The 11421-nt window shown below is 48.7% G+C and overlaps 1 protein-coding gene across 1 annotated transcript in view; it reads right to left on the reverse strand.

Moving 5' to 3' along the window:
• The window catches only part of ZRANB1 (zinc finger RANBP2-type containing 1), a 45740-nt gene extending 34891 nt beyond the window's left edge, over positions 1–10849 (reverse strand). Inside the window, exon 1 of the mRNA XM_028132102.2 lies at positions 10784–10849. The gene's annotated coding sequence lies outside the window, so the exon portion shown is untranslated. The remainder of the gene's footprint in view (positions 1–10783) is intronic.
• Between the last annotated feature and the right edge of the window lie 572 nt (positions 10850–11421).

The raw sequence follows: 11421 nt of genomic DNA on the forward strand, positions 1-11421 counted from the left end.
GAATGTCAAAAAAAGCCAGAGAATAGGAAACTATATATACAAAAGGCACATCTGATAAAAGACTGTTATCCAAGATATACAAAGAACTCTTGAAACTCAACAATACGAAAACAAACCACCCAATTAAAACATGGGTAAAAGACCTGAACAGACACCTCACCAATGAACATACAGATGGCAAACAGGCATGAAAAATGCCCAATATCTTACGTCAGTAGGGAACTGCAAACTAAAACAGCAATGAGACGCCACTGCACCTACTACAACGACCAAATCCAGAACCCTGACGACACCCCACGCTGACCAGGGACGTGGACCAGGCCCTCTCCCTCACTGCTGGTGGGGATGCAACGGGACAGCGTTTAGAAAGAGAGCTGGCAGTTTCTTACGAGACTGAACATGCTCTTTCTTACCATAAGACCCAGCACTTGTGCATCGTGGTGTTTACCCAAAGGGGCTGAAAAATTATGTCCACACCAAAGCCTGCACACAGACATTTACAGCAGCTTTGTCCATATCTGCCTATACGTACAAGCAACCAACACGTCCTTCCGCAGGTGAATGGGTAAGTGAATTGTGGTAGAGTCAAACAATTAAATACCACTCGGAACTAAAAGGAAATGAGTTATCAAGCCATGAAAAGACATGAGGAACCTTAAGTGCATGTTACTAAGCAATAGAAGCCTATCTGAAATACTTACTCTAGAACTCTTATTCCAACCATGTGATATTCTAGAAGAGGCACACTATGGAGGCAATAAAAAGACCGGTTGATGTCAGGATTGAGGGGAGGATGAAGAGGCAGAGCACAGAGGATCTTTAGGGTAGTGAAACTCGTCCACATGACATGATAATGGCGTTACCTGTCCTTTACACCGTCAAAGCCCATACAATGTACAACACCAAGAATCAGCCTCAATGTAAACCAGACTCTGGTTGATCAACGACGTGCCAGGGAGGAGTCATCCCTTTAACAAACGCACCGCTCTGCTTCGGGATGCTGGGAGTTGGAGCAGGTATGCATGTGTGGGGATGAGAGCTATGACTACGCTACTTTCTGCTCAATTTTGCTATGAACCGAAGCTATACACACTTAAGTCTATTTTTTTAATCTACTCCTTAACTAAGTTGTTTAGTCATTAATATATAGGAAACATTTTTTAAAATACCATCAGTTCTCAAAGAAACGATGAGGAGTTTTTAAAAGGCAGAAGAACTTTTAGTGTGAACCTAAAACTGCTCTAAAAAATACCAAATTTCAAAAATATTCACACCTAATATCGTAAATTTTTTTTAAAAGGACACTGAAATTAGCATGAAGGGTTCCCACTGGTCAAATCTGAATCAACTTGGGCATCCACATAAGAAATAACAGTAAAGGATTTTAAAGCATTGAAAATAAAACAAAACTCCATGTCTACACAGGTGTAGATAAACAAATAGAAAGATTTTCCTTATAGTAGAAATCCAACTAATAAATGAAAACAAGAATAACTGGATTAGAAAATCACCATTTGTCAATCTTCACAACAGATTCATAAAATAATCATCGATGAATGTTAAAACTAGTGGGCAGTCCAAGCCAGTTTGGCTCAGTGGATAGAGCGTCTGTCTGCAGACTGAGGGGTCCCAGGTTCGATTCCAGCCACACATGCCCAGGTTGTGGGCTCAATCCCCAATATGAGGTGTGCAGGAGGCAGCCAATCAATGATTCTCTCTCATCATTGATGTTTCTCTCTCTCCCTCTCCCTTCTTCTCTGAAATCAATAAAAACATATTTACAAAAAAAAAAAAAACTAGTGGAAAAAAGTTTAAGTATTTTTTTTATTTTTTTTATTTTTTTTAAATATATTTTATTGATTTTTTTACAGAGAGGAAGAGAGAGGGATAGAGAGTCAGAAACATCGATGAGAGAGAAACATCGATCAGCTGCCTCTTGCACACCCCCTACTGGGGATGTGCCCGCAACTAAGGTACATGCCCTTGACGGAATCGAACCTGGGACCCTTGAGTCCGGAGGCCGACGCCCTATCCACTGAGCCAAACCGGTTTCGGCAAAAAAGTTTAAGTATTAATAGGATAATTAAAGAGTCTCCAAATATCCCTCCTCAAAAATAACGGGCATGTTACAAAACCTAGTAGAAACCTTAACCAATCAGTTAACCACACCAGTAATCACATCATCTGCCTCTTGGCATGCTGTAATAAGAACACAGCATCACTTCTGTGGTATTCTTGCCAAAAAAGTGCATATTCTAACTTTAATTATGAGAAAACATCAGACATACTGTATTAAGAGACTTTCTACAAAATAACTAGTCCTATATTCTTTAAAAACAACATCATGGCCCTAGCTGGTTTGGATCAACGGATAGAGTGTCAGCCTGCGGACTGAAAGGTCCCAGGTTCGATTCTGGCCAAGGGCACATGCCTGGGTTGTGGGCTCGCTCCCCAGTAGGGGGCGTGCAAGAGGCAGCCAATCAATGATTCTCTCATATCATTGATGTTTCCATCTCTCTCTCCCTCTCCCTTCCTCTCTGAAATCAATAAAATATATATTTAAAAAAACCAACATCATGAAAAACACAGACATTACTATTCCAATTAAAGAAGCTTGATAACTAGCTGCCATACAAAAAAATCTGAAGTTTTCTTTTGTCTTTATAAAACATAAAAAGTAAAACATTAATCGGACAACTGACAAAATCTGAATATGATTTGCGGAAACTCATTCTTATTAAGAATTACATAATACTATTATACAATGTTAATTTCCTGACTTTGATCATTGTATTGTGGTTATGTAAGAGAAAACCCTTATTCTTACAAAATACACACAAATATTTAAGGATAAAGTCTGCAAACAACTTTCAAACAGTTCTAGGGAAAATATATTTGTGTGTGTGTGTGTGTGTGTGTGTGTGTGTGTGTGTATAGGCACATCACACAATAAACTAACAATTTATAAGATACTTTCACAGCCTTACATAGAAGCTAGAGGAGTCCTTAGAAATATAAATCAATTCACCAAACAAGGGCATGAAATTCTCTAATGGCTTCCCCAAGCCATTTGGAATAAAATTGCAATTCCCCAATCTTTCTTGCAAATCTTTACACAAAGTGGGTTTTGTTCCGTTCCTTACCCAGCAAGCTCGTTCTCACCTGAGAGGTCTGTGTCCTCTGCCTAAAAGGCTCTTTGCAGATTGTGCCAGGGCCAGCTCCTGTCAGAGACCTGGTTACCCAGCTGGTCCTCAGAGAACGGCCCCTGACCACTCCAGTCATTCTCCGCCACATCACCCACTGTCATTACCTGCAGAGCACTCATCCCCACCTGCCTTTCTCCCCTTTTCTTTTATTTGCTCCTTGATGTGTCTCCACACTAGAGTGTAAATACAAGTAACACAATGGCTTTTCACAGGGTGATCTCAACATCCAGTACAGTTACTTTCTCAAACGCTTAAGACTGAACTCGTCATAACTCAATGTTTTAACGTCAGTAGCCTTTGGAACAGTTTTTTGTAATGTACTTTTTGAGAATCCTAAACCTCAGATCACAGAGTAGATACCCAGTGATTATTAGCTTAATTTGTTGAATGAATTTCTATAAAGTATATGGCCTCCAATTTTCAACTTCATACGAGTGCTCTTCCTGAGTGTCAAGAGGACCCACACTGAAGAGGATCACTCCTCTTTCCTCAATCCCAGCCTCCCTCCCCCCCTCCCCCCCCCCCCCCCCCCCGACAATCCTAGCTGTGGGGGACGAGGCCCAGGCCTGGAGAAGGAGTGAGGCAGTCACAGCCCGGGCCAGCAGTGCCTTTCCCCCCACCCCCGTCAGCCCACGTCTCCGTGCTCCGGCACTGGGTGCTCCCCTGGATTTCTATGTACCTTTTTATTCCTTATTCTGCTCCTATTAGATTTTTAAGACTCTGAGTAATGGGTATGCAGCCTAAACCTGTACCTATAGAGACTACATATCATATATTCAGCACTGAAAATATGAAGACCTACTCTGACAAAGCAGTTTTGGTTATAGATGCATTCTGGGATATACAGTTTGTATTCTTCTAAGTATTGGGGTTTCTGGGACTTTGATGATTTATGGGACAAAATAAATATTTGAAATAATGGCTGTCTCTAAAATAATTGGGGGGGTCTGCATGTTTATACCTCATACTATATTAAAAAAAAAAAAACCCTCAGAATTATTACAGACCTACATGTAAGAACTAAAATTCTTAGACAAAAACAGATGTGCATCTTCTTGACCATGGATTGGACAATGGCTTCTTAGAGATGACACCAAAAGCATAACTGACAAAAGAGAACAGGTAAGCTGGCCTACACCAAAATTAAACCCTCTGTGCTCCAAAGGCCACCACCAAGAAAGAGAAAAGACCACCCACAACATAGGAGAAAAATATTTGCAAATCACTTACCGGACTTGTATCCAGAATATATAAAGAACTCTTACAACTCAAGAGTAAAAGATAAATAACCCAACTGAGATATGGGAGCAGGATTACAATAGACACTTCTCTAAAGAAGAGATACAAATGGCCAGTGAGAACATGAAAAGATGCTCAGTACCGTGAAGAAAATGCAAATCAGAACGGGGAGATGGCACTTCGCTAGGAAGGCTGTCATACAGACTGACGGTAACATGTGGTAACATGACGGTAACATGTAGTAACATGTAGAGGAATGGAGCCCTCATCAGTGCTAACAGGGTGAAATGGGGCAACCACTCTGGAACCCAGCCTGGCAGTCCCTCGAAGGGTAAACAGAGTGACCCTATGATCCAGCAAAATGCAAGCATGTGCCCACACAAAAGCTCGTACACACATTTTATAATAGACAAAAAGTGGAAACAGCCTAAATGTCCAATCATCAAATAGGTAAACGTTCAATGGAATATTAACTATCTACACTAATAAAAGAGAAACATGCAAATTAACCATCACTCCACTACGCCAAGCCACACCCACCAGCCAATCAGGAGTGAGTATGCAAATTAACCCAACCAAGCTGGCGGGTTGGGTTACCCCCAAAGGCCCCTGCCATCCCATCCTGGCCTGATCACCCCCCAGCGGCCCAAGGAGCTGGAGCAAGCAGGAGGCTTAGGTTGCCCCCGGCGATGGAGGAAGCCAAGCTTCCTGGCTGGCCCTGGCCTCTGCCCAAGGCTACAAAGTTTCAATTATAGAAGATAAATAAATCCCAACAAAAATGGCAACCAGCCATGGAGCTGGAGCAAGCAGGAGGCTTGGGTTGCCCCCGGTGATGGAAGAAGCCAAGCTGCCCGCATGCCCTGGCTGGCCCTGGCCTCTGCTCAAGGCTACAAAGTTTCACTTATAGAAGATAAATAAACTAGATACTTGCTTCCAGCCGGCCCTGGCCTCCACTCAGGGAGGTGCTGAATAAAAAAGAAAAAAAGGAGGGGCTGGGACCTTGGGTCACCGGGGGGGAGGGGGAGGGGTGATCAGGCCAGGATGGGATGGCAGGGGCCGTTCGGGGTAAGCAGACCAGCAGGGGGGCCAGTTGGGGGTGAGCAGGCCGTCAGGGGGGGTCAGTTTGGAGGTGATCAGGACAGCAAGGCAGGGGGCAGTTTGGAGTGAGCAGGCCAGCAGGGGGGGCAGTTGGGGGTGAGCAGGCCAGTGGGGAGGGGAGGTGGGGGTGAGCAGGCTAGCAGGAGTGGCAGTTGGGGGTGAGCAGGCTGGCAGAGGGGTATTTGGGGGCGAGCAGGCCAGCGGCGGGGGGCAGTTGGAGGCAAGCAGGCCAGCAGAGGGGGCAGTTGGGGGCGAGCAGGCCTGCCGGCAGAGTGGTTAGGGGCAATCAGGCAGGCAGGTGAGTGGCTGGAGCCAGCAGTCCCGAATTGTGAGAGGGATGTCCGACTGCCAGTTTAGGCCCAATCCCTTTAAATCAGCAGTAGGACATCCTTCGAGGGGTCCCATATTGGAGAGGGTGCAGGCCAGGCTGAGGAACACCTCCCCTCCCGTGCAGGAAGTTTGTGCACCAGACCACTAGTTCAGCCATAAAAAGGAATGACACACTGATACATGCTGTAATACCGATAATCCTTGAAAACATTATGCTAAAATTTCCAAGCCAGACATAAGAGGTCATATATTGTCTGACTCCACATATAAGAAATGTACAGAATAGGCACCTCCCCAGAAACAGAAAGAGATTCGTGTTGCCAGGAACTCCAGCAAAGGAAGAAATGACTGCTAATGGGTACGGTCTCTTTAAGAAGGTGAAAATGTTCTGTACAGTGTCGCTGGCCACACAACTCTGTGAATGCGCTAAAAGCCAATGACGTGCATACTTTAAAAGGGTGAGCTTAAGGGTGAATGAAATAAACCTCAACGAAGCTGTTATTTAAAAAGAAACAAATGGCCGAAACCGGTGTGGCTCAGTGGATAGAGCGTCGGTCTGCGGACTGAAGGGTCCCAGGTTCGATTCCGGTCAAGGGCATGTACATTAGTTGCGGGCACATCCCCGGTGGGGGGTATGCAGGAGGCAGTTGGTCGACGTTTCTCTCTCATCGATGTTTCTAGCTCTCTATTCCTCTCCCTTCCTCTCTGTAAAAAATCAATAAAATATATTTAAAAAATAAAAATTAAAAAATAAATAAATAAAAAGAAACAAATGGATACTGTCGGGGTCCAGAGCAAGCCCCCACAAAATGCGCCTCAGTGGCATGCAGATTATTGTGAGTGAGCTGAAGGCAATGTTAGCTTCAGGCTCAAGAGAAGCTTCTGCTACTGCCCTGCAGCTACCCAGGGAAATGTGAATTGGAAAAATTATCAGAGGTAACTTCTTTCGACCCATCTGCAGGGCAGGGCAAACCTCTACTTACCCAAATCCCACCTTCCCTCAACCCTAGCTCAGAATGCCTCAGATACCTCAGCCAGCCTTTCTGTCTCTGAACCTCTCCTGCAGGTGGGGTTCCCGTGCAAATGATTCAGTGATTTTAAATTGTCGACCTGCCTCCTGTGGATGTGCTTATTCAGCGAGCCAAAGAACCAGAGGAGGGAAAGTTTCCCCTTCCCCACAACCCACAACTGATTTCCAATAATGCCTTATCCACCCAAATATTTTCTAATGATTTTTAAATTGATTTTAGAGAGAGAGGAAGGGAGATCGAGAGAGAGAGAAACTTCCATCGGATGCCTCCTGCACACCGCCTACTGGGAATGGAGCCATAACCCAGGCATGCGCCCTGACCAGGAATCCAACCAGCGACCTCTCCGTGCACAGGACAACGCCCGACCCACTGAGCCACAGCGGCCAGGGCCAAGTATTTGTTATTTATATGAATTCAATCCACATAAAGATCTGACCTGACAAAGGGTGAAAAAAAATTGTGTTAGTTGAGGAAGGGGTGAAAAATACAGAGAATTCGTGTGTTTTTTTTCATTACTAAAAAGTTCAATTTCACTAGGCTGAAAAAGTATCAAATTTCTATTCAATTTACCAGACCAAATCCATTTTGAAATTCAAACCGATGGTTCGTGTCAAAAATCTCAAAATACCACCCACCCTTCCAGAAAACAAAGAATGCTAACTGATCCAGATTTCTCAAGAGGCGGAATTACTGGTATAATTCTATGAAAGTATCTTTTACAAATCCAAGCAGTGTATGTAAAAATGGCTAGCATTTCTGTAAAGTTTATTAACAGGCTAATTTTAGCTTCAATTAGGCTAAAAAGGTTTCTGAAGCTTTAAAAGTTATGTAAACTACTTCCTAAAAATCAGTCTATTTCAAGGGGTAAAATAGTTTGATGAACTGGAGGAAGAGGACAAGTTTCCACACGGTGCATCAAGATGGCTTACTGCTAAGAGACTGTGTACCCATAAAATGTACCATCAAATGCCAGGCCTTTTACTCACACGCACAGCACAGCAGAAACACACACTCCTGTTTCCCAACTACATCCGCATCCGCCCATGGACTCCATAATTACATGTGTCACCATGGCACAAAGGCACGCGGGCCCAGCTGGTGTGTTTTCTTCACACCGTGCTGACAGGTAGCAGTGAATCACACATTCTGAGTCTCATCTGCCTCGTGATCAATGACACTTGCCCCCAACATCTGAGGTGAAGGATGTAAACTGAGACTGCAGATCATTTTCTCTTTCCCATGAGGCTCCACGCTACCCTACACTACAAACAGGGAACGACCACCCTGAGCGTCACTGCTGCCAAACTCAAAAGCAGTAACTGTCCCAGACTCCAATCGGAAGCAAACGATGGAACTGCAGTACTTCTCACTGAATAAGACATGACCATTATCAAAATGTGGAGCATCCTCTACAGGAAGAAAACTGTGCTGATGATACATATAAACACACTGAGCACCCCCCCACAACATTTTTAGAGACCGCCATAATTTCAAATATTTTGTCTCACAAATCATCAAAGTGCCAGAAACTTGAATACAAACTGCATATCCCCAAATACCTCTATGACCAGAAACACTTCGGCAGACTAAGCCTGCCCGTTTTCACTGCTGAATATGTGATAGATGGTCTCTATAGAGTTTAGGGTTGGTACCCATTTCTCAGAGGTCTTAAACATCTAATGGGGAAGCAGAATAAAGACTTTATAAAAAGATAAACTGAAATCCAGGTTGGCGTGTGCTAGAAGAAGAAAAAAAGATGAAGTCCTACACAAGAGAGGAATGAATAGATCCCTTGGGTTTGAAGTCGGCAAAAAGGTTTCTCAGGAGACAAGCACCCACTGAGCCCAGAGTAAAGAATATCCATGGATACAAGCGGAAGAGGGTTTAAAACAGAAAAAAAGGGCATAAAGAAAGGCCAACTGGAGGCCCTTCGCAGTAACAACAAATAAGTTCATTTGCTGAACTGAGGATTCACAGAGGGAAAAGGAAGAGTTAAGTCTGGAGAATGGACCAGATTACAGAGAAACTTCACCACCACACCCGGGGCTTAGCCTTTACTCTGCACGTAGTCAGGAGTGCTCTGGAAGTTTTTATATCATGACCCGAGGAAGTGGGAATGTTAAGATGTGCAAGATCTTATTTACCCAAAGCATAAGCAGAGCACAAACATTCCAAACGAAACACGGCATCAGGGGAAAACGGGGTCAAACCCCGGGTACAAGAGGCTGCTATGGGGCGGGGCATGAGCAGCAATCCTCCAAAACGGGCAGTGGGTGGAGCTAACAGGTGCCAGGGGTCCCTTCCTCAGCTCCCACTCACTCAGTCTCCCTTTACCATCAGAGTGACTGAGGATAAAGCGGGTGACGCTGCTCTCACCGTATCGATCACACATCAGGAGGCAATCTACCCAATACTGTTCGACCAGACGGTGAGTTCCCAAATCATGTCCATCCTCGGACTCTGGATGTGAGACAGGCCGCAACCCTGACCAGTGTGCAGAGCTGGATCCAGACCATGAGCTTAAAATTACCCTAAGCACATACCAAGAGTAAACGCATGGGTGTCTGAAGCACTAATAAGAGGAGCTGAAACATCAACGGAAACAGAAATCCCTGACAAATAACATCAGCCCCAAAATGAAGCTATCAGGACAGTCCTCTTAGGCCCCTAACACCCCAAAAAGCAATGTTGTGAAAGTTTAGCATAAGGAGGTGACGGACTGCATCTCTTGTCGTAAGAACCAAAAACCGAGGAGGCGCACGGCTGCACACTTCTTTAAAAATCGCCTCATTTAACTAACAAAAACGAGGAGAGATCCAGCTTTATTTTTCACGTAGTTTCGGTGACTTTCCCAAGGCCCACGGCACAAGCCAAGATCAAAACTCCCAATGGCTTCCCTGGCTTAGGGCTTGTCCACTGAGTCATCCACGTTTGATCCGGACAGGGGTCCCCTGGAGGTCACACGAGGGCTAAGGCCGCCCACCCCAAAGGGCCCAAACAGGACCACTCACGGCACCATGGCCCGGAGCGGAGCGGTCTCCTCGGCCGTGTTCCTCACCGCCAGCCTCGCAGACCTCACAGACCGAACACTGGGGGAGGACGGCGTTTACCCCGACGGCCTACGGGGTTCTGGAAAAGGGGGGCCAACCGACTGGAATTCAAAACCCTCACCCCGACAGTTTCAAAACACCGGGGGACGTCATCGACCCCGGGCCGGTCCACACTTCCCGGCGGAACCTCGCTGCCTGCCCCGTGCCGAACGCAGGTACTGCCTACGGCCCTTTTGTCTGCGACCGGGCCCCACGAGCTGCACCGAGGAAACAACGTTCTTGCTCCGACAGCCGGTCCCCGGGCCGCGGCTCCTCCAGGCCCCCCGGGGCCCCCCACCTTCATTTTCCCGAGACGGAACTGGCAGCAGCCCAGGCTCCCGCGGGGGGCGGAGGAAGCGCCCGCAGACAGAAACGCAAGCTTGGGGGCCAGCACCAGCCGGTGACGGTGGACCTGGTCTTCCCGGGCCTCCTGCGGGGGGAGGGGGGGGCAAACCCCACTCGCGTCCCCGCTCCCCGCCCCGCCGGGCGGCAGGAGAGCGAGTGGGGGAGGGGAACCTGGCGGAAGAGGCGGCGGGGCAGGCGGCGCGTCCAGCCCAGAGCATCGACGGTCTGTAAACAAGCGGGCGGACCCACCCTCGGCAGCCGGGCCTGTCCCCGCACCGGGAGGCCCAAAATGGGGGCGCAGCGGCGGCAGACGGGCCCCTGCCCCGGCCTCCCCGCGCCGGCCGTGGAGCGCGGAGCGGGCGACCCGGGACCCCGGGGGCCTGATCGGGCGGGAGCAGGAGGCCGCGGCGGGGCTGCGCGGGGCGCCCTCCCGAGGCCCGGTTACCTGGCGGCGGCGGCGGCGGCGGCTCCTCCTCCAGCTCCGGCTCCCCCTCTCCGTCCGAACCTCGGTGCCCGGCGGCGACTCCCCGAGCTGCCCTCGGTGACGAGCCGAGCCCGGCCCCTCTCCGCCTCCCTCCGCGCCGCCTCCGCGCCCCCTCAGTCAGGACATGGTCTCCGCGGGCCCGCGCGCGGCTCCCGACCGCCGGAGGCGGGGACACAGGGGCGCAGAGCGGGCGGCGGGGCGCCGCGGCGCGGGGGCGAGAGGACGGGGGACGACCTCGGACGCTGCGGGATCGTAATGGCGGCGGTGCGGGGCCCCGGAGCCAAATAAACCCTACGGCGACCAGCACAACGTCAAGGCCGGACCCCTCCGCTCGCCGCACCGTCATTGGCCCCGAGGCCGCCAGCGGCGCAGCCAATGGGCGGCCGCTTCTTTCCGGGCGCAGGAGGCGGGCCGCGGAGCGCTGACGTCACGCCGGCGCCCGGCCCTGATTGTGAGGCGGCCGGCGAGCTCCGCTGCGGACTGTCGCGGCGTGCGGCGGACGCCAGAACGTCGGGAGGACGCGGGGGCAGGGCACGCAGGTGGGGCGGGGCCTGGACGGGGCACGCAGGCGGGGCGGGGCCTGGGCGGGGCGCGCAGAT

This window comes from Eptesicus fuscus, chromosome 17 (assembly GCF_027574615.1).
Source record: "Eptesicus fuscus isolate TK198812 chromosome 17, DD_ASM_mEF_20220401, whole genome shotgun sequence".
Lineage (NCBI taxonomy): Eukaryota > Metazoa > Chordata > Mammalia > Chiroptera > Vespertilionidae > Eptesicus > Eptesicus fuscus.